General features: G+C 38.2%; 1 pseudogene; it reads left to right on the forward strand.

The window, feature by feature from the left end:
- LOC130867565 (T-complex protein 1 subunit zeta-like) lies at positions 1-27,670 on the forward strand (annotated as a pseudogene).

Genomic DNA, 27,670 nt, shown 5'->3' on the forward strand with positions numbered 1-27,670 from the left:
ATGGTGGACAATGGATTAGCAACTGAAGGTGTCATGGGCAAGGTAAGGAACACATTCACAGTTCCAAGTCATGGGTGAAAGTGAATGGGACCTTCCCATGATCTGTATAGTTATGCTGGCCCTGGGCCCACCTGTCCATGCTGCTGTGTGTCCAAGTTAGTAAAGTTTGGAAGCCACATGACAGGGAAGGGACATTTGGGGCCCAGAAATTATCCAGAAAGGCCCTGACAGAAGCACTTGTGGTGGAGGGTCCAGGAGCCAGAACTTAAATGCTGTCGTTATTACTAAGGAACACCTTAGTGTCAGTGTCCAAGCCACATCTCCTCCCACCTAGATGTAGAGCTCAGCAAAAGCACTGGGAGAGGCGCTCATTGCTCTTGCGGAGGACCAGAGTCCAGTTCCCATCACCCACATGGTGACTTATAGTCACCTAGAACTCCGGTTCCAGGGCATCTGTCACCCTCTTCTAAATTCCACAAGTACCAGGCTCATATGTGGTTCACATACATGCATGCAGTCAAAACACTCATACATATGAAATGAAATGAATAATTTTTTAAAAAAAAATGTTAGGGAAACTATCAAGGATTTTTTGGGTTTTTCCTTTTTTCTCTTTTCTTTTTTAAATTTTGTATTCTCAGGATCAAATTTCATGACTTGTTAGGGAAACTATCAAGGAGCTGTGACAGGTTGGAGCTCTCTGTCCCACAATCACAACCCGAGCATTCCTGTGTGTGTCTGAATGTAGCTAGAGAAGAATTTGAAACACTCACCCCCCCCACCCCCCCAACTCTTCACAGCTTATTCTGTCTCCAGTCACTGTTTGAACCTATCACTACCACTGTCTCGGTCCTGGAAATTAATTCCACCGTATTGACATGTAAGTTTCTGCTAAGAGCATATCTGAGGTTACTGCTTGTACCGCAGTGGAATAGGTCTTGTTGCTAAGAGGCTCAAAAAAGAGCCCTTGGCTATCAGATCGTTAAGTTCAAAGGAGAGGCTTGCCTGTATGAATGAGTTTCTTTTCTTTCTTTTCATTTTTGATCATCATCTAGGCAAAACCTGCAAATGGGTGGGTATTCTTTCTTTATACTCCCACACAGCAGTGAATGTCTTATTACCTGGGAAATTGAATCTATATCCTCAAGGATAGGAATGCTGGCTGTATATTACCAAGGAGCATTTTGGAGCACTTAGAGTGTGATGAAGCAGAAGTAAACAAAGCATACACATCACAACGTGGGGAGCAAAGGCAGGACTCCTGAAAGGAAGGTAGAAAAACCATTGCCTTAGCTTAATGGCTGTCCCTTCTTTCCCAGCAATGGTGTCAAGCATTACACTTCTAAATAGCTTTCAGATTGTTTCCCGTCCTGTCAATCTGTGAAACTGGTTGTATCTTACTCTGAACTCTGGGCCCACTGAAATGGGCCCCATATTCCGCCCTGCCTGAGGTGAGCCCTGTATAATGAACGTGAGCCTGGAGGTGCGTGAAAAGATTAGCATGCAAAACCAGTGGGTACTAACACTATGGACAATAGTCAACCTTCAGTTGCAGCTCTAGGGCAGAGGTGGTCCTATGAACAATTACCCATGGCTACTGTCAAATCTATGGAGAGAACGCTCTGTTCTAGAAACCTCCTAATCAGGAACTCCAGCAGGACTATTTCATTAGGACTTCCTCAGTCACTCCTGCTAGGTATTGCAAACCCTTGAGTTGATCTTTTGTTGTCTTTCTGCTGCTTGACATTTGCTCTTTTATTTAGATGCCCCACTGAAGGGAAAGCACTCTGCTCTACTTGGAACTCTCAGGAACTCTGTTCGATAGTATTACCTAATTAGGCAATGCTATCTGCTACTTGCTATTTGGTCTTTGACGTTTGCTTGCTACATGCTTAATAACAGTTCTCATTCAAAATCAAAAGAACGACCCTCATAAGAGCAAGCCCTAGATCAGATTCTCAATTTGTGGGTCATGACCCCCTTGGCAAGCTTATATCTCCATTAATATTTGCATTATGATTCATGGTGGTAGCAAAATTACAGTTAAGAAGTAGCAAGGAAAATAATTTTATGTTTGGGGGGGTCACCACATGAGAAACCATATTAAAGGGTATCAGCATTAGGAAGGTTGAGAACCACCGCTCTATAGATAGAATGAGATGATAGCTTGTCTGTGGGAAAACTTGGTTGTTGGATAAATTTGATATCAGAGTATTTGAAAAGGTAATTGTGCCTGTTTTTGCAGTGGGAACAAGGGTTCTTGAAGTTATTTTATTCAGTGTAAATTTAATGCCTTTTGATAACTACTATTTCAATAAATATCTGGTTTCTGAGTTCTATGAATTTGATGCTCCAAAAGCTCCCCCCACATCAATGAAAAAGACAAATGATCTTATTTATAAATGTGATGGTTTGAATAAGAAACCTTTCCATAGGCTTGTATATTTGAGCACCTACTTTCTCAGCACTGTTTGGATAGGATATGCAACTTCCCAGATGTGAAGACTAGCTGGAGGAGTTACACTACTGGGGGAAGACTTCTTGTCTCACGTTCAGCTTGCTGTATCTGCTTCCTATGTGTGCAGCAGAGGGGTGACTTCTCAGCTCCCTGCTACTGCACCCATGCCTTCCCTGCCCTTGTGGAATCTAGCCCTCTGGAACCAAATGCTAAAACAAACTCTTTCTTAAGTTGCCCTTGGTCATAGTATTATATCACAGCAACAGAAGAGTAACATAATATACATGTATATTATATTTTATGTGTTCATGCTTGAAATAAACATAAAGAAATCCATCAATGTAATTTAACCATTGATGCATGACTTGACTATATGGTAGACAAACGGCTTTGAGAATTGAGTGGTGGTTAAGTCAAATGTTCACATTCTTGTTTGAATGACAAACTACCACAAACTTAGTACATAAAAACAGCAAGTGTTTACTCTAAGCATGGCATTTCAAAGTGAGGAATCCAGCAAGGACACAGCAGATATGATCTGTTCTCCATCCTTTCCGTTGGAAAAGCCTGGCGAAGGACTGGATCCACTGAGGAACATTCACTAACGTCCTTGGCAGGCCATCTTGAGAGGACTGTTGTTTGGAGTTTCATGATACTTCTGGTGGGCTTCACAGCAGTCAGGCCCCATACCTAATGACTCAGACTCTGAGGAACAATTTTTGTAAACAAGGTGGATGTCACATCATTTTCTATGACCAACACACAAAACTCAGGTTGAGTCACTTCCACCATATTCATTGATTAGGAGGTGAGTCATAAGCCCTTTCAGACGCACGTGGATAATTAAGCTGCATCTCTAGGTGGAGGAGGTGACACATTGCATAACAGCATGAGACATGAAAGATAGTTCTGGGGACAATTTTAGAAAATGCAGCTTTGTACTGTGGCTTCCAGGTAGCTGGTTATGTGTCATTCAGTTTCACTATATGGAAGTCACACAACAGGGGACATTGGCATTGTTAACTGTTAACAAATAGCTTATGTGCAATTTCTGCACAATTGAAGTCATAATATATCTTTTATACTGACTAATCTCTGGTATTCAGAAAGACCAGAGTAAATGCATCCTGGGGGTACAGAGGAAATGCCATTTTCAGAAAGAAACTGTCAGGATAATTCCAGGAGTGACAATGTCTACATATATACACACAGTCCAGGGTAGAAGTCTAATTGGTGACTTTAAGTATTTCTACTTCAGGGAACACCGTGGTCAGAATTCTTACTTTTACAGTAAATTTCAGGTCTCAATCCAGACACAGCAACACCATTAAGGAAAAAGAGAAACTGCTTTTCTGAAATCTCTCTTTCTGAGAGGCAGGAAATCTTTTTCTAAAAACAGTCTGCTACAAATCTTACTTCCAACTTTCATTTTGTGAGTTATAATAAAAATCTTGCTAAATACAGATGGTCTATATTCCACAGAAAAGGATTTCCAACTCTAAAAAATTATATTTCTGAATACAACAGAAGAAAAAGTATTTTACATTCTAATTAAATGTAACAAGTCATCAATTTATATAAAATAGTCATTTCTGAGGTTGTGGATGATGTGGGATTCCCCTCTGTATGCTATGAATATGTATTATTACCATTTGTTAATAAAGAATCTGCTTTGGCCTATGGCAGGGCAGAATAGTTCTAGGTGGGGAAAACTAAACTGAATGTAGGGAGAAAGAAGACAGAGTCAGAGAGAGATACCATGTATCTGCTGAAGGAGAAGGATGCCAGAACCTTACCAGTAGGCCATAGCCTCATGGTGATACACAGATTAATAGAAATGGATTGATTGAAGATGTAAGAGCTAGCTAGGAATATGCCTAAACTTTCGGTCAAGCAGTGTTGCAATTAATATGGTTCCTGTGTGGTTATTTGGGTCTGGTAGACCAGAAAACATAAACAGTCTCTATTTTTATGTGAGCATAAAGTCAATGAAAGAGAGTGGTTGTAAAATACAGGAAATGAGCATGCTGAGCAACCTGGTTGCTTCTGCTTTCTTCAGTGAGGGAGCACTAAAACAGAGTTTGGTGGTCTCCCATGGTAGGAATACTGGTAAGTTTTATAAAAGGGGATTCTGCCACTGTAAAAATGAGGAAGAAAGTAGATGATGTTTTGTGAAGTTAGCCAGTTCAGGTACATACCAAGGCAAATGCTTCATGTTTTAACTGAAATGTGGAATCTAACACAGTGGATCTCATGGAAACAATGGATAGAAATCTAATTACCAGAGGGCTGAGTCAAGGCTTAGGGGATGTTGGACAGAAGACAGAATTTCTGATACATGGCAGAAATAAGTCCAAGAGACCCAATATTGCAACTACATTTAATAATACATTAATAATTTCGAAGAGGGGGTTCTGGAGTAAATGCTAGACACTAAGCTGACTGTATATGTTATGTTCCATGTTGGGATAACAAAGAGTAGTTTTTATTGCAGAGAGAAAAAGTAGAAATCACAAGACCAGGGTGATAGGTTACCTGGCATAGAAAAAGAAAGAAGAAAAACTCAACAAAATGAGGGAGAATCACAAGGCTCCCACCACATGACTCAAGTAGAGGGGAGCAAAAATAGAAACCTCATCCATGAGACAAGCTAGAGGCACGGCTAAAAAGGAATGAGAGAATTGTGTACAGGATGAGCCTATAGGTCTCAGAAATCAAAAATTCATTTGGGGGTTTTAATGAAACAGTGAATTCTCTGGAGCGGGTCAGCGGTGCAGACCAGATACATTTTGACATATCCCATGTCTGGAGGACTGTGGCCATGTAACACCTTGAGAGGGAGCCTAAAGTCTATGCCTAAGATTGAGCCACCCTGAAAGAACTGAGAACAAGGAACAATCTCAAGTTAGGGATCCTATAATGAACCTACCATAACCTCTAGGTGGGAAATGACTGCAGGAAAGCTGTTATGGATAGAGGTCAGATGGAGTCAAACTGAAGCAACCTGAGACTTAGACAAATGGAAAAGGGCTTCTTGGTTGGTGATTCTACCCTTTTTGATGAGATACAGTGATTTTAAGGTCAATTTTGTTATATGTATATACATATTTCTAATCTTGATTAAGGTATTGTGATTGTGTAGTTCATTTAAAAATGTAATATATATAGGTTGTTAATGGATAATCATTGATAATAGTTAAGCTTGTAGTCATGTTAGTTAGATATTTTCTAGATATATAGAGATATATTTCAGTTAAATAGGCATTCTTCATATCTTTCAAAGACTACATAATATGGCATTTAAAATGTTTTAATAACTTAGGGTTGTTTATGACAATGAGACACGTCTGCTCCTGGCAGCACCAATCTACTTCAAGAGGAAGATGGGCATCAAAGAGGCTCCTTATAGAATTTGTTAGCCATTTGGGCAAGAAACTGCTCTTGCCTGGACTGATGCATAAACTGGACACAAAGAACCCACAGAGAGAGGACTGCTGAATTTGCCTATAGGTGAGATGATTCTTTGGGGTTCCTGACTCATGAAAGAGTCTGTGAGACATTCTGTGGGACACAGCAGATAGTGACTGAACTATCTTTGAAATTTCTTGCTTCATAGAAATGTCTGCTGGATACTATGGGCCTGTAGGCTGAAGATGGATGCCCCAATGGTACAGAGGAACTTTGGGTGACTGTCCAGGTAGCGAGATGTCTCTGTCATTTCTAGAGTTTTGGAAGTTGCTTACTTCTTGTTTACTTATATCCTTCTGGAGTCTTTGATGGAGTTGAAGAATAGATAGATAGTTATAGTTTTCTTTAGTTATGCTAAAAGATAATGTAGATATAAATATTGTAACTGTAATTCTTACTTGATAACTGTTTTGTTATATGTAATTTTGCTATGTTAAAGTTAAAGACTTCTTTTTTGTTTAAACAGAAAAAGGGGCAATGATATAGGTGGGTCTTCTGTCTATGTGTTGCTTTCATTGGTTAATAAAGAAACTGCCTTGACCTTTTGATAGGGCAGGATTTAGATAGGTGGAGTAGACAGAAGAGAATGCTGGGAGAAAGAAAGCATAGTAAGTCAGACACCATGGAGCCAGCCGCCAGGTCAGACATGCTGAATCTTTCCCGGTAAGCCACCACCTCATGGTGTTACACAGATTATTAGAAATGGGTTAATCAAGATGTGAAAATTAGCCAATAAGAGGCTAAAACTAATGGGTCAGGCAGTGTTTAAATGAATACAGTTTGTGTGTTGTTATTTTTGTGGGAGCCGGACGGGATGAAAAGCAGGCATGCTTGCCTCATCACTACAATGCAGGTTAAACGTGGGTGACACCAATAGCTCCAAACTAGTGGTTTGGTATGATTACTATTCTTCTCTCTGAGTGGTAGCATGTATTAAGGCCCCAAATGTGCACTTCTCACTAAGTATCATCAAAATAACATAAGAGAAAGTCGTCTCAACAGATATGCAAATTGCAACACAGAAACTTGAAAAAACAATGCTATACATCTCTTCTAAGTGATTATACATCTTCAATTATCAAATCTAAAGACACGAAATTTTAAAAATTACAGATGGGAAATTAAAAGTTTTACTTGTAAAACTTATTAATGCTATACATCTCTTCTAAGTGATTATACATCTTCAATTATCAAATCTAAAGACACGAAATTTTAAAAATTACAGATGGGAAATTAAAAGTTTTACTTGTAAAACTTATTAATGACTTCAAAGATAATATGGACAAGCACATAAAATATATAAATAAGTAAAAAACACATTAAGAAAACAACAGGACACACACATAGAAAACAGTCAAATAACTGTCTACCTACTTTACCCAAAAAATGAACTAAAAAATGAATCAAATACATGTCTATAGGGGTAAGTATGAGAAATAATTTATAAAAAAGAAGAAAACTTCCTTCTGTGTCATTGACTTAAACAACACATTTTTATGCTTGATGCCAACGCATAAGGAATAGAAACAGAACATCTGGACCGCAAAGTGAAGTCCTGCATGTAATATTTTTAATAAAAGAAAGTAATATGGACTTGTTGTGGCTAGTGGTACAGTGCTTACCCAGCCTTTACAAAAGTCTAGGACCAAACCCTAGGAACACAAAATGTGAAATTATCAATAAAGAAACCAGAAAAAAGATAAATACAAAGGGCCTGTGAGATGACCCAGCAACTAAAGGCAAGCAATGCCAAACCTGACAACCTAAGTTTGATCTCTGGGACTCACATGATGAAGAAAGAACTGATTCCCACAAGTTGTTCCCTATCTTTACATATTCACATGGCAAACACTCACCCCCATAAAGTAAATAAATAAATGTAAGAGAAATAAAATTAATGTGTTAAAGGCTTGTTAAAAATATCACCTACCTTTATCTGCAACATCAGAAGAGCTATGCTGTACTACAGTAGGACACACACACACACACACACACACACACACTCCTCTTCATAAATGGCTATACCTGTTCTCAACAATATTTGTATTTCATGGTGAAGTTTCCATTTAAGATTTGTTCAGCTCTTAAAACTTTTTCCTTGAGGTAAGAAGAGATGATTTCATAAACTTACTGAAAGGACCTAGGATAAAATATATCTTACATATCAATAAACCTTACTGAAATACTGTTATTGATATTTAGGAGTTTTTAGTTTGTACTGTTCATCCTATAGAACAAAGTAAGTCACATAGACATGTGTGAGTTCATCGGGTATGTGCACTGTGCCTCTGCTGAGAGTCACCTCAAAGGAGTGACAATATATTTGAATAGTGACATAATTCCAATACAACATTTACGAGATATTTCCTTTAAGCGGGTCACAGAAACACACCACAGAATTGACCTTTGCTTCATAATTCAATCAGAAATCCCTTCTGTTAGATGCTGTGTGTGGAGTACTGACATTACCACTCCCTTCAGTTATAACAGTTTTTATATTGTATACTTTGTAACTCTTATTTTTTGGTGTCAACAAATTGATAACCTGTATGATTTCTTCATCTAATCCTTGTGCTTTTATGGAACAGTCCATACGTGTCTTTTATTTATTTATTTATTTATTTAGAAACAAACAAACAAACAAAAAAACCCTTCCACTTTACCATAGGAACATAGGTAAGGAAATGGGAATTTCTATCTTTTCCTCTACATCCCCAAATCTACTTCAAGAGATTCTTTTATTAACTGTGATATGTAATGAGAACGTGTAACTCTGAGATGTCAGCATCTAAATTCAGTCCTTACAGGTCAGATTTACAAGGTAGAGCAAGAAGTAGCATATCACCCTCTATGGGATTATGTTAGTAACATCACATTATTGGATGCTATCCTATAACACTGGAAAGATACAAAGGGGATGGGTGATGCTGACTTGTTGAAGTCTCTGGCATAAACCAATTATAAGTTAAAAGACCAATGTCAAGCAGATAAAAATGACATTTCACTTTCTATTTGTATTAAAATAGCCAGTATTTGAGAAATTCATATCAGGTTCCATATTCAGTTGAGATTTTTGTTTGTTCTGGTTCTGGAATTTTTATTTGTTTTTTTAATTATTATTCCAGGCTACCAAGACCACTTAGCATATTAAAGAAAGGATATTTTGATGAGTTTGCTTCAGTAAAACAAAAAACACAAGGGAAGGGAGAAAAAGAGGGACAGAGAGTGGAGGGTGGAGGGAGGAAGGAGAGAAGGAGAGAAGGAGAGAGAGAGATGTTGTAGAATATTATTTTAAGATATATTACATTTGTTTATTGTCTGGAACATTTGTTTAATGATGTAAAGATATGTTACTTTTGTTTATGCTGCATTTGTTTAACTCTGCGATTCTTTGACTGTCTCTAAAATACCCGATAGCATAATAAAGAGATCAACAGCAAATAGTGAGGCAGGAGAGGGATAGGCGGGGCTATCAGGCAGAGAGTATAAATAGAAGGAGAAACCTAGAAATAAGAAAGGAACAAGAGAACAAGGAGAGGAGGATGCTAGGGGCCAGCTACCTAGCTACCCAACCACCCATCCAGCCATGGAATAAGAGTGAAAGTACGATATATAGAAATAAGAAAAGGAAAAAGCCCAAAGGCAAAAGGTATTTTGGATAATTGAAGTTAAGAAAAGCTGGCTAGAAACAAGCCAAGGTAAAGCTAGGCATTTATAAGAAAGAATAAGTCTCTGTGTGATTTATTTTGGAACTGGGTGGTGCCCCCCCCCCAAAAAAAAAGCCAAAAGAGCAAAAGACCAAAGAGCCTTAAAGAGTAAAAAGAGTAAAAAAAAATAAAAATAACAACCACATACTTGCCTGTAGTCTCATTTATTAAGGACTCTGAGACAAGAGGCTCACTTTAGCTCAAGACATGAAGAATATAGAAAGAACAGCAAAAGAAAATGAAAATGAGAGAAAGAACATCCGAAAAGAAAAAAAGTAGGACTAGAGCACTAAATGCTCTTCCGAAGGACCTGGGTTGAGTTCTCAGCACCCACATGGAGACTCATAGTCACCTGTAACATCATTTCTAGGGCAGCAGATATGTACACAGTAACAAACATATATGCATAAATACATACAAGACACCTATACACACATTTTTTTTTAATTTCAAAAACATAAAAAACCAAGAAGGCTGGGGAATAAGGAGGCTAGATTGGAAGTGGAAAAGAAAAGGGGAGAAATTATGTATGTTAAATTAAAGAATTTAAAATTTTATGGTACTTCTATATGTATGTCCATTTGAACACACTAAAGAAATATCTAATTCCTAAATAATAAGTCCCACAGGTTTCAGAAAAAAGTTAAAAATAGCAAAAATAATTTTAAAAAGACAAGAATGCAGGGAGTAAGGAAAAGAAGGTAGATTCATATCTTTTATTATGGTGGCTCACCCACTTTTGACAGTGAGGAAAATTACATGGATGCATTATTTCTGATTGCATTTTATTTATCTATGAAGTAAGCCCCAAACCATTGCATTTCTTTTCATTATACAAATAGACATAAGGAAACTGAAGTAGTCTCTTTATAAAGATATGAGAAAGCATCCTTTTGTCAATGCTTATGGAGTTCACAATGTGTTGAGAGAAATGGGCAGCAGAACAAGAAACTATAGGAAACCGTGGAAGGTATCCAAGAAAAGGAGGATGTTCTGAACATTCATATCATGGGCCCAACTTATTGAATTTTGCCTTAGTCTGTTGCTATAGCAAATAGTGGCAAGCTGAGAGTTTGTGAAGTAACTATGTTTCTTTAGCTAACATGATTGTAAGCAGAGAATTCAAGATGGCCCCTATTGTTTTGGCCTAAGGGGCGAGCCTTGTAGTGGCAAGCACCATGCTGGCAGAAGCAAATGGTAAAAGAGATAGCAATGCAAGACAAGCCAGAAGCTGGAGTCAGGCCTGTATTATCTTTCCACAACTCACTCTCAAAGGCTCACCAAATCTCCTTTGAGAGAAGATTTCTCCAACAATCCAAACACCTTGACAACCACTTAACATTCATGTTGAAAATCCATCTTTCGTCTGTTAATTCTTCAGAGCAAAACCAAACCCAAGCCATATAACCTTCCAAAGGAGACTTAACAAATAATAGAAATTACTCAGACCAAAGCATAGCTAAAATAGTTTATGGAAGAGAAATAATATATATTAAACTGTAGAAGCTGGCAAAGTGATAGATATGACCAGCAGGTTTCTACGCTTGTCTCATTTACCGGCTGTCTTCTGTGACAAGATCTATTTGATATATTTTATTTTGAATTTCAAATACTCTGTTTAGCAGATTAATGTAAGATATTGAGGAGGAGCTAAGTTCAACTTCTGTCCAGTGTCATTTCTTATTATAGGTAGGGACCATTATGGATACTAATGTAAGGAAGGATTTAACAAAACTGAATAATTTTTTCAACTTTAGAAGCTTTAGTATTTCTGGATACCAATGTGCTCTACGCAGCTACTCAACAATAGTTACAGTAAAATTGAAATTAATTTATGTGACAAATAGGAACAATAAAAATAAAAAAATCAGCATAACCAAAACAACCAAAAAGTAAATATGATAAAAGGTTTAAAAAGGTTTCCTATGTTTTAGTTTAAAAACTATTAACTTATTTGTCTCATTTTCTTTATTGAGATTACATTAAGATGATTAAAATATTCCTAGTGATATATATTATTATCCAATCATGAAATAATCCAGAATACACAGTGCCATTCTATGCCTCAGGCTGAATGAACTGAGGTCCGAGACAGACATTTGGGACCATGATGAATAATAGGATAGCTTTGGAACAGATTTAGGAGGCAAAATCCACAGTCACATCATGCCAGAGTACCCTAAAATGACTGAATAGAAAGTATAAGGAACCATCAGGGTAATCACTCATCAAAAGTCTCTTTGGCTTTACACAATTCTGTTTTAGTATCACTGAGACTAAGAACAAAAACCTTGACTCATCTAGATTCTGTGATAAAATACTGAGGACACTTAAACATGATCAAGGACAGAGCCTCATCTAAATACAGCTATACCATCTATTTTTTTTTAGAACAGGGAAATCTGTTCTGAGACTTTCTGGAAAGGAATTTATCTTGTATCCTGAGTGGGTGTCTTTTATGGAATGTGTACTTTCTGATAGAAAAGATACAAATTTGAAGCTGAACTGCTTCCCCATAAACAACATACAGGGAGGATTTAGGGACAGCTATTCTTTTGGGAAAAAATTTAAGTCTAGTGATAAATTACTATAAAACTGATAGAGAGAAAAACCAAAGCAATTATTATTAATAGAGGGAAACCTAAGGAGGGAGGAATAGTTTAGATTTTGGAGGAGAGCATGTTCATTTTCTATGAAGTCTGCAGTATCAACCTTTTTCATTACTATGTTATATTTTTTTTTATTTGACAATGATAGCCTATGACAATGTATTTATGGAGAAAGAAAGAAAGTACATAGACAACTGGAACATACCCTTATCTGACATTCTGAAATACAAAATGCTTGAAAAGCCAAAAAAATACTTTGAACATATGAAATATAAGTGAATTCCACATTTAGACCTATGCCCTTTCACCAAGATATCTCACGTATATGAAAATATTAGCAGAATCAAAAAAAGCCCAAACTGGAAATGCTTCTGGTCAGTGGCATTTCAAATAAGTGACACCTGCTTAGATTTCTAGACAAGCACTTTACCATCACACCATATCCAAGCTTTAATTTATATTTCTAATTAAAAATTTAATCAAAATTAAAACTTTAATATTAAAATACCCAGAACTAAATCTACCATGGGTCTCATCAGTTTTCTATATTTCACACTTTGAGAAATTTTTATTTTCATTAAACAGAAGGGATTTTGAAGTGAACAAGGTCTGAACAAGAAACATTTCACATGTAGAGGAATAGAATAGACAGGGAGCAATTAATCAGCTATTTTGTCCACAATTCCACTGTCTGTAGGTCACAGCCTGGCTAACCCTCAGATCTGGGTTAAAGTATCCTTTCCATTAAGTGTTAGAATAAAACATGACATTTTCATGAGAAAGTCATCATTCAGACAACACTGTTTCCACTCACACAATATTAAGACTCCAGTAGGACACAGTACGTCAGTAATGTGAGGAAGCATGCTTAAAAGAAATCCCACATTAGCTCAGAATTGAATATAAAAAGGGTTATTTATTTACGGGTAGACTCATAGATCACAGTCCTCTGCTGGAACGAGAAACAGCAACCAAATCCAGCAGCTGGGAAAGAGGCGGGACACATGCTTTACATTGGCATAAATAGTATAAGAGGCCAGGCCCAATTGGGTGGGTAACTTAAAGGCTACTGGTGGTAGGAATTCCTATGCAAATTAGTGCTTTCTTGCATGCATGTTTGAGCACTCAGTGTGTGGTGTGGCTTTAATGCTAGAAGGTCATATCTTGATCATCTCCCTAACAAATATGGAATGCAAGCCATAAGTTATGACAGCTTGCTTAATTATTTTTACATCATTCATTCCTATAGGTATCCATCTCCCTTCTTTGGACCCTTTTGGGTCTTTAGAACTTGATGCTTTGTTAGAGTAACTTACAGGGTAGGAAGCTAAAACTATGGGTAAGTCATCTCTGACAGCTCTTGGCAACGTTGGATCCTGTCCTTTTATCAGCTTTCCCTGTTTATCAGCTCAAATAATTTCCTCAATTCTTTCAAATCTTTTTACTGTTGTCTTTTGTAAAGCCTGAATCGCATATTTCTAGTGATTTCAGTGAGACACATACCCTCTGGTCCTCATTCTGCACATGTTATTCCAAGATCTAAAGTTTTTCCTTTAAAGATAACACCTCATCCTTGGACATTATTTGGATATCATGCAGATTGACATCATGCAGAGATACTCTATTGGCTAACCTATCATAATGTTTTAATAAATTTTGATTGTCAAATTCAACAATATGAATTTTTTCAGATAATTTCTCAGTATCCTTTGACATGGATTCAATTTTGACTGTCAAATTAATGTTACCCTTTTCAATAGTATTAATTTTTTTCAGGTAACTTTCGATTTTCGACGGTTTTAATCCTGTCAGCTGGCTGTTCATTATTAGTCTGTAAGGACTGTATAATTTCTAAAAGTGTCTCATTCTTGGCTCTGTTATCAAATTATTTCCTTAAGGATATAATATGAAGAAAAAACTGAGTCCCAATATCTAATAAATGAATGTATCACCATAACCATATAAGCCTTGCAGAATACAATCAATAGTATTAGCAAAAAAGTTACTAAAAGTTTCAATGGTAATGTTGTCTGCAATTATATAACTTTTAAGTTTATTGATTTATTAATTACCTGTTAGGAAATCTGATAAATTGTTTTAGTTGTAATAATCTTTATTGTCCAGCAGGTGTCATGGTTGCAGAGTCGCGACTAGTGGTGCAACCTGGTGCCACGAACAGCTTTGATTTCCTCTCCTTGGTGCTGGTTAAATGCTGAGAAATATGCTTTGCTTGACAAATTAAAAGCAATTAAATCAAATCCATACACGGGTCAAGAAGCCTGGAACTCAGGAGTCGGGAGTCCAAACTGGAAGTTGTGCAAGTCACCACTTGCCAGGGAACATGGCAGTGGAGGTGGGGTAGAGGGTGTGCACACGCTTGGGAAATTTCCAAGTCACCACACGCAGTTAGCTCCACTGTGGCGGGGGTTTTACAAAAGACCACTTAGTAGGTAAAAGCAAGTCAAGGGGTTGGGGATGGGAGACTTTCTGGGCTGTGAACCATTTAGGCCTTTAAACTGATCCACCCAGTAGCTGTAGAGTTCAGATCCACGTGGGCGCCAGATGACGAAGGATGCTTAAAAGATACCCTACACTAGCTCAGAATTGAGTATAATAGAGGGTTATTTATTTAGGGGTAGACTCACAGATCACAATCCTCTGCTGGAATGGGGACCAGCAACTAAATCCCCAATGAGAAAAGAGGCCGGATGTGTGCTTTCCATCGGCATATATAATATAGGAGGCCAGTCCCAAGTGGATGGGTAACTTAAAGGCTACTGGCAGTAGGAATTCCTACAGCAGTAACGTGCTTACAACCATGGATTTCACAATAATAGGACTTCATTTGAGCTTCAAGGCTTGGATCCCATCCTTCCCAACACTTCTCAAGTGCCAGAAAAGCATACCTCAGCAAATAAGGAGCAGTAGAAGGGTGGAGTCTGCAATAAGTGCAAAACACTAGCCACCTACCCTGCTTCTTCTGTTGCATGACTCTTGTCCCATATTCTCTGCAGCTACTAGATGAACAGTTTGATAAAAATTAAGAACCCAGCTATATCATATGTTACGATAACCACAGACTTTTGTAAACAAGCTTTTGCAAACCCCCTGTTAAGTTTGTACAAATGCCTTGCTCTCACAAATTGTACTACCAGTTGTACAATGTTATCACAAGTTGTAAATTCCTGGAATGTACCATCACCCAAGACTTAACCTCAAATTGTAAAAATTCTTTCTTGTATGCCTGATGCCCCTACTTATAGCTTTTGTTTTAAAAAAGGACTACTCTCTCTGTTTGGGGTCACAGCGTCAGAACCCGACTTGCTTGTGGCTCTAACTAGCTAGAACGTCTTATACCCCGCAGTGATGGAAGAAGTTCATGTAACTTCGGTGGCCTCATTCTCAATATCTGTGCGGCACTCAGACTAACAGAAGCATCTTCACAGGACATTCTGCCTTATCTAGTGGGAGGGTTTGGAATCCTGTTGCCTAGACTTGGGAACTTCTGAGACTTCTCAATGTTTCCTGAATTCTGAAACTTCTTGTGGAATATTTGTTTAACTAGACAAAGACGTATTACATTTGTTTATGATGCATTTGCTTAGCTATGCAAAGATGTGTTGCATCTGTGTTAATTAAATAAAATTAACCTGAACTCAGAAAGGCATGGTTAGAACTGGTTGACAAGAAGTAGGAGGGAGAAAAATAGCATGGGAGTTTTTAGTTGGGGTGATGTGGAAGGAGTGAGGCACTGGGGACACCAGCAAAGAGAGAAAGTTGGTCAGTTGCTTCTCTAACTCTCTGAGCTCACAGGCTTTTTTCACCCTAGTCTTTGAATCTCGAGTTTTATCAGAACAACAAAGATTTAGTTAGAACTACCTTTAGCAACAGCAACAGAGCCATTGTCTGGGGGAACAGAATTCCTCTCAAAACTATGGCCTTAGATACAGGGCCTCTACTAGTTTAAAGCACAGCCACTGTGTTGAAGGCAGAAACTCGAGGTTTTCAGAATCTCCCATCATCTAGAAATGGCAAGGGTCTGCCTCAAAACCCAAAACAACTCACAATAAGGTGGCACTTTCATCTCAGGGCTTCCTTTGGAGCTGGAAGCAGGAAAATATAAGAAGCCAAAAGCAATATGTCTGAGAAACCTCCCACATAGAATTTCACTGATCTCAACAAATAAGAACCAAATATACCAGGGGTTCTTATATTTAACATTACTAGGAAAACTGATCATTCCTTTTTGGGTTATAAGTCTGGTTAATAAAATGTATTGTAACAAAGTCAGAAGAAAGGTCAAGGGCAATTTTATTAGAGTCTGAGAGGAAAGCAAAAGGGCAGACAAGTTGTAAATCTTGGTAGGTGCCTGGAGGAGGTTAGGTGAGGGGAGAAAGAGAAAATGCCATTTGCAATAGAGGTCAGCAGGCTGCGGCCTGGTAGAAAAAAGTGGGCCAGCAATACAGAGATAAACTGGCCAGAGTCAGGAAGTGTGTGCTTAGGCTTTTGAAAGAACAAGATAAAGAAGAAAAACAAGTAAACTTCTGAGAAAAGAATGAGGGTCTGTGATAAATGACAAGGGACTGCAGAGCTGTGTGAATTTTTGCCTCAGCATAATGAGAATGTCCTCACTCTGTGCCAGTTTCTGATAAAGTCCTTCCCTGTTTCCCTCTCTGACCTTGTGACTACAGTCTTTTTTAAAATTTATTAGATTTCTTTAAAGAAAGAATACCAATCCAAATTCCCACTCCTTCCCCTCCTCCCATTCCCTCCACACACCCTCCCCACCCCACCCCCTCTAATCCTAAGAGAGGGTAAGGCACTTTACTTTGTGGAAGGTCCAAGGCCCTCCCTACTACATCTAGGCTGAGTAAGGTATACATCCAAAGAGAACAGGATCCCAAAAAGCCAGTACATGCAGTAGAGATAAATCCAGTGCCACTACCAGTGGCCCCTCAGTCTACCTCAGCAATACAACTGGATGATTATCTTAAATATCACCATAGAACCTTCATCCAATAACAGATGAAAAAAAAGGCAGAGACCCACATAGGAGTACTGAACTGAGCTCCCAAAGTCCAGTTGAAGAGTAGGAGGAGTGAGAATAAGAGCAAAGAGGTCAAGACCATGAGGGTTCATCCACTGAAACAGTCTCCCTGAGCTAATGGGAGCTCACCAACTCCCATTCAACTGCGAATGAATGAGCATGGGATCAAACTGGACCTTCTGAATGTGGGAGACTATAGTCTTTACCACAGCCTCTCTAACATTCTGAGCTCCCACACTCCCATCGCAATATTTTGCTAAGCTCTGCTTGTAAGGCTGGTTTTACTTCAGCTGGGAGAGTGCTCACCTGGTGAAGTCCTAGGTTTCAGCCCCAGCACCGCACAAACCATGCATGGCACTGCATGCCTGCAATCCCAGCACTCAGGAGGAAGAGGCAGGTGAATCAGAAGTTTGGTATAATTATTGCCTCTAGTAAGTTCAAGGCCAGCCTGTGCTACATAAGACCACAGCTCAGAAAATAGAAACAAAATCAATCAAAAACCATACCACTTTGCTTATCATAGTCTATAGCTTCTCAATCATGCAGTTTCAAATTCTTGCACACCCCTCCTACAATTCAGGAAGTCATTTTTAAAAGGCCCGTGAAGCACAAGGTGAAGCGTGGCAATGTCAGCTTCCTACATGAGTTACTTTTCTTTTTGCTGTGAGCACATCTGCCAAGGGACTAGGAGCCACTTAAGGAAGAAAAGGTTTAGCTTGGATCACAATTTGAAATTACAAGTCCTAATTAATGAGGGTAAGACAGCTGGAGCATCTCTTAGACGGGGCAGCAAGGTTGGACGTTGGTGGGGCTCTTTATTATTCCACAGTCGGGAAGCAGAGGGAGATGAATCCTGGCATTCATCTTGCGTTTTCATTCGTTTATTTTTATTCAGTTTAAGACCCCAGATCACTCTGTGTGGTCACCCACATGTAGGACAAGGCTTCTCTCCCTAATTAAACATCTCTGGGAATGTCCTCAAAGACTCATCCTGAAGTCTGTCCAAAAGGTGACTGTAAAGCCCACTGACAATTATGACCAACTAGTATTGAAGCAATCACTCCCAGGCTGAAAAAATCCAACACTAGCTAGCTCTGCGCTCTTAAGCACATTTCTTTACATCCATTTATTTTTTCCTATTGTTGAAAACATGCAATTTAAGTTTCATGTATTTATTTATTCTCTCTCTCTCTGTCTCTCTCTCTGTGTGTGTGTGTGCGCGCGCCTGCGCTCGCACCATTGCATTCATGTGGAGGTCAGAGGACAAGTTTTCAGTAGTTGGTTCTCTCCTACCAAGTTTCTGAAGGCTGAACTTAGATTATCAGGCTTGCTGGCAAGTAAGTACCTTTACCCACTGAGCCACCTCACCATTACAATGGCCCTGCATGCATTTGTTTTGCTCTGTTTTTCTATTTTGGACAGGGTTTCTCTGTGGAACTCTGTCCTGTAACTCAATAGGTAGGCCAGACTGGCCTTGACCTCAGAGAGTTAGGGCTCCACCCGACTCTGTTTGCTGAGTGTTAGGATTAAAGACTTTTGTCACCATGCCTGACTTCCATTCACTTCTTTCTTTTACTCGCGAGTGAAGATATATGGACAAAAGGGTTTACTGCGTGACTCACTACATCACACTACAGCTTCCATAGTATTTCCCCCTTTTTCTCTTTTCTTTTTTTTTTCTTAAATTTTATTGTGGGGCACTGCAAGGACAGAAGGTGGATATACAGGGACGGGAAATGAACGGGATCAAAATGTTATGTGAAAGACACAAACAATAAATAAAAAGAAAATTAAAATAATAAGATGGTTTACTTTTATTTTAATTTTTACTTATTATTGTTATTTTTTATGTGTATGGGTATTTTACTTGCATGTGTCTATGCACCACCCATATTTAGCCCCATGAAGGTCAGAAGCTGGTATTGGATCCCCTGGAACTAGAGTGACCGATGGATGAGAGCTACCAAGTGGGTGCTGGAAATCGGACTCAGGTCCTCTGGAAGAGCAGCTGGTGCTCTTAATTACTGAGTCATCTCTCTTCCCCCTCCCCCATTCATTTTTTAAAGGAACATGTAGTCAGTATTTGTTCTGTATCAGAAATTACTGTTCTCAATAACTTCTCAACAGGAAAATATAGATAATAATATTGCCTACTTCCTAGAGAAGCTCTCCTGGGACCTCATGGATGAAAAGAGTATATTGCTGTTTTCTCTGCAGTACTTATTATCAGTGTTTCTTTGTGTGCATTCTACAGAGGTTGGAACCAAACCTGTGTCATTTGTGCTCACAGTGCCTGAAAAGGCTCAGTCAAAGTTGATTCTTTAAAGGCTATGGAGCATTATAAACATTCCATAAAGCACATTTGCAATTATACTAGTACTTGTGAATTGACAAGAATATGTGTTGAATGAGTTGTCTCCCATGGAATGATTTTGAGAGGTCCACTCTGGAAAGTGTTTGTATCTGTGAACAGAACTGCTGTGAGAGCAAAAATGATGCAGCAATGTCATGCACCCAAGACTTCACATCAGGCTTCCATGCCTACATTTAGCTCCTTATATCCTTTCTAACCCTTATTCTGTTATGTTCTCTGAGGTTAGGGTAAGTGATACAGATGTTCGATTTACTCCCGAGTATTCAAGAATCTCTTATTTTCAGCATGTCGACCAGTTATGTCTCTGTACTTGCCATTATCCACAGTAAAAGGAAGCCTCTCTAGCCAAAGGTGACAGCAGCATACTCATCTATTAAGTACAAATGTAGTGTTTAGACGTTAGTTTGATGGACACATTTTATTCATTTATCAGTAGCTTCCCCAATATGGTCTCTGACCTCCTCTGCATGGGCCTTTACAAGGCTTTGAGTACCAGATGTGGATTCACAACTGCACAGCCTATTTAAATCCAATCAGAAAGTAGTTGGTTAGCCCCATTACTGATTTGCTACCATTGCACCAATGGACACTTCTTGACTAGCTGATTGGTGACTGGCAACACTTTTGATGGCAATATTCTCCCAAGAGCTTGTATATATATAGTACCTATCAGTATGACATGCCCTACACCGTAAGGTGGAACTTGCATTTCAATTTCAACGTGAATTCTCCATGTCCTGTGACCAAAGTGTCATTATCTTCAAAAAATAGGGTCTTACTGTCTTGTTTTCGTGGGCACCCAATCAACCCAACAAATGCCTATATTGCTTGGGAAGCTCTGTAGACTCTGACCAAATCATAGGGTGTAGCCCATCCTTGGTACTGGGTTTTTAATCAACTATGGCTTCTTTTCTAACCTTAATATATAGTTAACTGTCCCATTGTCAGGATTCCTTATGTTTTTTTTATACATTCTTAGCTTTTATTGGTTCTTTTCATCACCCTCTTTCTCCACAATCTCCTTGTCCCCCTCCCTGATTCAACCTTAACCCTTCAAGTATTATGTCCTTTACTTTCAAATACACGTTTTACTGTCTTTCCCCACACTTTAGAGCCACTTTATGGCCCTCTCCTAGGTGTCTTTCTAGTTTATCAGTCTCATGCACACTCACTCCCACATACATACATATTAAAAATTAGCAACTGAGACTTGCATATGAGGGAAAACATGCAGCATGTTTCCTTCTTGCTCTGGAAAACTTTATTTAATGTAATAATTTTCACTTCCATCCATTTCCCTGAAAATTTATCTTTTCTTTATGAGTGAAAAAAAATCCCATCATCAGTTAATGGATATCAAGTCCAACTCCGTTCCCTTGCTGTTGTGATTACAGCAATGCATATAGGTATGCAAGTATCTCAGTGATGGGATATAGAGTCCTTTGTGTATATGCCCAAGGGCTGGTGCAACGGAATCATATGGGAGTTCTAGTTTCAGTTTGTATTTATTTTTTGAGAAACCACCACATTAATTTTCACAGGAGCTGGACCACTTTACATTCCCACCAGTAGAGAATAAATCTTCCCTTTCCTCTACATTCTCACCAGTATTTGTTGTCACGTGTGTCTTTGATGACAGTCATTCTGACGGAGTGAGATGGAATCTTACTTTGCACTTCCCTGAAGGCTAACCACATTGAATAGTTCTTTAAAAATTGTTGTACTTGTCAGACATCCTCTTTTATAAAATCTCTGCTCAGTTACTTATCCCAGTTTTTAATCAGGTTGTTCATTTTCTCATTATTGAATACTTTAAGATCTTTGCACATTCTATATATTAAATATTTATAAATACATAGTAGGAGAAGGTTTCTATCATTGTGCTGCTGCTGCTCCATGACTTGTTACTTTGTTGTCCAGAAGCAATGTAACTTCATCAAGTTCAGTTTGTCAGTTGTTGGCCTTAATTCATGAATGACCAGAGCTCTATCAGAAAGTCTTATGCTTATATCTTGAAGTACATACTTTATGCTTCCTCCAGGAGTCTCAAGTCACAGGCTGAGGTATTTGATTGATTTGGAATTCATTTTGTTAGATGAGCAGCAAGTATTTTCTTTATTCTACATGTAAATGTCAGTTAGCTGACACTAAGTATGGAAGGAACTGTCTTATCTGCAATGTTTATTTTTGTTAAAAATCAAGTAGCTGTAGTGGCTTGGTTTATATTAATGGTTCTCTATTCTATTCTGTTTGTTTACATGTCTGTTTGTGTGCCAGGACTATGCTCTTTTATTACTATGACTCCATAATATAACTCGAAATCAGGTATGGTGATACCTCTAGCATTATTCATTTTTCTCATGATTTCTATAGCTATCTGGGTTTTTCATGCTTGAATATGAATTTTTAAGTATGCATTTTATTTTTAATCATGTATATATGTGTGTGGGTAGAGCATGTGCATGTGAGTGCAGGTGTCCAGAGAGGACAGGAAAATCAGATAACCTGGAGCTAGAATTATAGGCAGTTGTGAGCCACCCACATAGCTGCTGAGAACTGAACTTGCCTCCTCTCGAAGAATAGTATGTGCTTATAATGACTGACCCATCTCTTCAGCAATTATATGTTCATTTTAAGATTGTTTTTCTTTCTGTGAAGAACAGTATTAGGATTTTGATAGGTATTGAATTGAGTCTATAAATTGTTTTTATTAAGGTGGCCATTTTCACAATATTAATTTTTTCAGTTTATGAGCACAACAGATCTTTCTATTTTCAAGAGTCATGATTTATTTTTTAACACTTAAATATATTATTTATTAGTGGTAATAATTTCACAAGATATAAATATTCAACAACAACAAAAGCTAGTTTCACATGGAAATGTTATTTTTACCATTAATTATAACATAGATAGTATACTTATTCTTTTTTATAATTTATTTCATTATCTATTTATTTTTCAAACCAATCCTTGTTCCCCCTTCTTCTCTTCCCCCATTCCCCCTACCTTTACTCCACTCCACTCCCCCATCTGCTCTTCAGAGAGGGTAAGGCTTCCCTGGGAAGTCAACTAAGTCTGTCCCATCATCTCATCGAGGCAGGAACAAGTCCCAACCCCCACCCCCATGCCTAGGCTGAGCAAGGTATCTCTTCATAGACAATTGGCTCCGCCAATTGTTGACCGTGTCCTTTGCTTTACAGAAGCTTCTCAGTTTCAGGAGGTTCTATTTATTAATTGTTGGTCTCATTGTCTATCCTATTGGGGTTATATTTAGGAGGTGGTCTCAATCTACTTCAAGACCCAGCAATACTACTATTGCGCATATACCCAAAGGAGGCACAGTCACACCACAAGGTCATTTGCTCAACTATGTTCAGAGCAGCATTGTTTGTCATAGTCAGAGCCCAGAAACAACCTAGATGCCCCTCAACTGATGAATGGATAAAGAAAATGTGGTACATTTACACAATGGAGTAGTATTCAGTGGTAAAACACATAATGACATCTTGAAATTTGCAGGGAAATAGATGGAACTAGGAAGAAACCATTCTGAGTGAGGTAACCCAGACCCAGAAAGATGAGTGTGGTATGTACTCACATATTAGTGAAAATCAGACATAAAGCAAAGGATAACTAGCCTACAGATCATAACCCCAGAGAAGTTAGGTATAAAAGAGAACCTTAAGAGAGACACACATGGGTAACACTGGGAAGGGGAGATAGACAAGATCTCTTCCATGTTTTAACATTTTCGTTGTAGAGGACTTTAACTTCCTTGCTTAGGCTCATTCCAAGATCAGTTTTGGAAGCTATTGTGAATGGCATCTCATTGATGGTTTCTCAGTGGGTCTGTCGTTGGTATGTAACAAAGCCACCGTTTTACTTTTCTTGATTTTGGTTGTTGCCACCATACTAAAAGTATCAGCATCAAGAGTTTTCTGGAGGAGTCATTATAATTTCTTATATACAACATCATATCATATGTAAATAAGGATTGTTGACATCTTCCTTTCCTGTTTGTATCTACCAAAGACTTCAATCACTATGTTGAATAGAAAAGCAGAAAAGGGAAAATCCTCTTCTTCTCCCGGATTTTAGTGGGCATGCTTTGAGTTTTTCTTGTTTTTAAGTTGATGTTGGCTGTCAGCTTGCTGTAATTTCAGGTTCCAAGTTGAGGTAAGTCCCTGTTATCTCCAGTTTCTCCAGGACTTTTATTAGGAATGGATGTTAAATTTTATGGAGTTTTTCTCCATTTAATGTGGTGGATTTACAAATATTTTGTGAGACTTTTGGTTTGTTTCTATTAGGGAGATTTTTCTATAAATTTTTGTTATACCTTTATTTGATTTTAGTTTTCAGCTAACACTGTATTTTTAAGTGCAATTTGGAAGCACTTCTTCCTTATTTAGTTTATAGAATCATTTAAGAGAGATTGGTGTTAATTATTTTTTATTAAATTAAGGTTTTATTTTTAATTTAACTTTCTGTAATAACATGTGCTTTTAAAGTGTGCTTTTATAAATTAATATTTTACATGATTAAGATCATTACTGCTGTACAATATGTTTAAAGTAGATTATACTGTATTACATTTACAGCACTAAAAAGAAACAAAACACAGATGTGACAATAAAGCAGAATTCTATTCCTTGTAATATTCTCTTAACTGAAGTTATTTGGAACAATGTTTGTGAGTTGTCTTAGGATAAAATTCAAATATCTGTGTTCTTCAAAATCAACAAAACCATGATTATAAAATGTGATTACTAATATCATCTCCCTTTGTTTGGCTTTTTAAAATAGGGTTTCTCTATGTAACAGCCCTGACTGTCTTGTGACAATCTGTAGACCAGGCTGGCCTCAAACTCACAGAGATCCACCTGCATCTGCCTCTTAAGTGCTAGGATTAAAGGTGTGAGCCACCATCCCCAGCTTACTAATATCCCAATAGCATAAAAAAATCATAAAACTTTATGGAAAGCAATATTCTTAAAGGATGAGAATAACAACTCCTCCTTTTAAATGGGGATTATTCTATTCATTCTGAGGGTGACCCTAGTGAGGACTCCAAATACTGGAGGATATAGAGCCTGAACTGTCCACCTTCTGTAACCAGGCAAAGCTTCCAGTCAGGTGGGACTGGGTACTATTAATTCTTTATTAAAAATCGGATAGAATTCTGTCAAGAATTTAGATCTGGAAATTTGATTTGTGGGGGATTTCTTTATTATTGCTTCTGTCTCATCAATGGTTATAGATATGCTTAAGTTATATATCTCAGGGCTGGAGAAATGGCTCAGTGGTTAAGAGCTTTGCCTGTTCTTCCAAAGGTCCTGAGTTCAATTCCCAGCAACCACATGTGTTCACAATCATCTGAATTGAGATTTGGTGCCCTCTTCTGGCTTGCAGAGATACATGCAGGCAGAACACTGAATAGGTAATAAATAAATCTTTAAAAAAGTTATTTATCTCATCTTTCATTTAATTTTGGCATATCATATACATCTAGAAATTTATCCATTTCTTTGAGATTTTCTAAGTGACAATAAGTTTTTGACAATAACTATGTCTTAATATTTTTTTTGGACTTCATTAGTATCTATTGTAATTTCTCCTTTTTCATTTTATTAATAATGGTCAACCCTCATTCTTTCATTTAATTTCATTTCATTTGCCTCTTTACTATATTTTCTTTTCTATTCTTTTTATTTACCTTTTTAAAGAATCATCTCTTCTTTTACTCTTTTTTAAAATTTTATGCTTTAAAACAATCTTTTCTCATTTTACATACCAATCCCAGTTCCCACTCCCTCCCCTCATCCTGCTCCCCTACTTTCCACCCACCCCACCCCCATCCACTCCTCAGAGAGGGTCAGGTCTCCCAAGGGGAGTCAACAAAGTCTGGCACATCACTTTGAGGCAGGACCAAGGCCCTCCCCACTATATCTAGGCTGAGCAAGATATCCCTCCATAAATAGTAGGCTCCAAAATGCCAGTTCAAGCACTAGGGATAAATCCTAGTCCCACTCCCAGTGGTCCCACAGACTGCCTCAGCCACACAACTGTCACCCACATTCAGAGGACCTAGTTTTGGCCTATGCAGGTTCCCTTGCTGTGAGCCTGGAGTCAGTGAGCTCCCATTAGCTCAGGTTAGTTGTTTCTGTGTGGATCCTCATCATGGTCTTGACCCCTCTTCATATATTATTGTGCGTCCCTGTCTTTGACTGGACTCTGCAAGCTCGGCCCAATGATAGCTTTTCTACTTCATTATTTTCTGTCCTACTGCTGATTATGTCTTTACATCTACTGCTTTTAAGAGTGTGTGTGTGTGTTTTCATGCATTTATATGTGTCTATGCATGTGTGCTTCCAAAATCTTAAAATGTATTATTTCATTGCTTGAGTTTTTCTTGATGTTTTTTTTTTTCATGTGGGCAATTAGAGCTATGACCTACCCTCTTAGGATTACCTTCATTCTATCATAGGTTTTGTTATGCTGTGTTTTCCTTTTCTTTAATTCTAGGAATTTTTTGATTTTTTTTTTTTTTTGGTTTCCTCAATGACACATTCATCATTCGACAGTATACTGTCCAATCTCCAAGATTCTGTATATTTTCTATAGTTTTTCTTGCTGTTGACTTCCTGCTTTATTTAATATCAGTCAGGTAGACTACAGAAAGCTATTTCTTTTTTTCATTTAAAGATTTATTTATTATGTATAGTGTTCTGTCTGTCTGTATCCTTGCTGGCCAGAAGAGGGCACCAGATCTCATTACAGATGGCTGTGAGCCACCATGTGCTTGCTGGGAATTGAACTCAGGACCTCTGGAAGAGCAGTCAGTGCTCTTAACCTCTGAGCCATCTCTCCAGCCCCATCTATTTCTTTTTTTTTTCAATTTATCTGAAAAATAAATGAACCAAATTAAGATTTAATCACATTTAAAATATGATACAAGTGTGCTGTAAAATAATGGAACAGATAAAAATGTTCCTTATACACATATATGTGCACATACATTATGCATGTATTATATGTGTGTTCACACATATATTTTAAATTTTGTTAAAGAAAACTGGTATTAGATCGAAAATCACTTCTTTGATTTTCTTAATGGCAAAATGTATTTTTGGGAATTTCATTTTTTTTTTTACCTTTAAGTATTTATTAGAGACACTATGAAAACCATAAATTAGCCACATGTGTTTTGCACTGGTAAGAATCTTACACGTTTAACAAAGTTAGTTGGCTAATTTATAATACATCCACTAAAAAATTCTTTTGAGCTGGGGGTCTCCTGCAGCCTGAGTTAGAGCAGAACGCCCTTGCAAAAGAAGGCATTGTGGCTTTGTGTCGGGCCAAGAGGAGAAACATGGAGAGGCTGACACTTGCTTGTGGTGGGGTGGCTCTGAATTCCTTTGATGACCTGAATCCTGAATGTTTGGGACATGCGGGTCTTGTCTATGAGTATATTTTGGGCGAAGAGAAGTTCACCTTTATTGAGAAATGTAACAATCCTCATTCTGTCACATTGCTGGTTAAAGGACCAAATAAGCCCACACTGACTCAAATCAAGGATGCTATAAGAGATGGCTTGAGGGCTGTCAAAAATGCCATTGATGATGGCTGTGTTGTCCCAGGTGCTGGTGCAGTAGAAGTAACAATGGCAGAAGCTCTGATTAAATGCAAGCCCAGCGTGAAGGGCAGGGCTCAGCTTGGCGTCCGGTCATTTGCGGACGCTTGCTCATTATTCCCAAGGTTCTTGCGCAGAACTCTGGTTTTGACCTTCAGGAAACACTAGTTAAAGTTTAACCTGAGCATTCAGAGTCGGGTCAACTAGTAGGTGTGGACTTGAACACAGGTGAGCCGATGGTGGCAGCAGAGACGGGCGTGTGGGACAACTACTGTGTGAAGAAGCAGCTGCTCCACTCCTGCACTGTGATTGCCACTGACATTCTCCTGGTAGATGAGATCATGACAGCTGGGATGTCCTCTCTGAAAGACTGA

This window comes from Chionomys nivalis, chromosome X (genome assembly GCF_950005125.1).
Source record: "Chionomys nivalis chromosome X, mChiNiv1.1, whole genome shotgun sequence".
Taxonomy (NCBI): Eukaryota; Metazoa; Chordata; class Mammalia; order Rodentia; family Cricetidae; genus Chionomys; species Chionomys nivalis.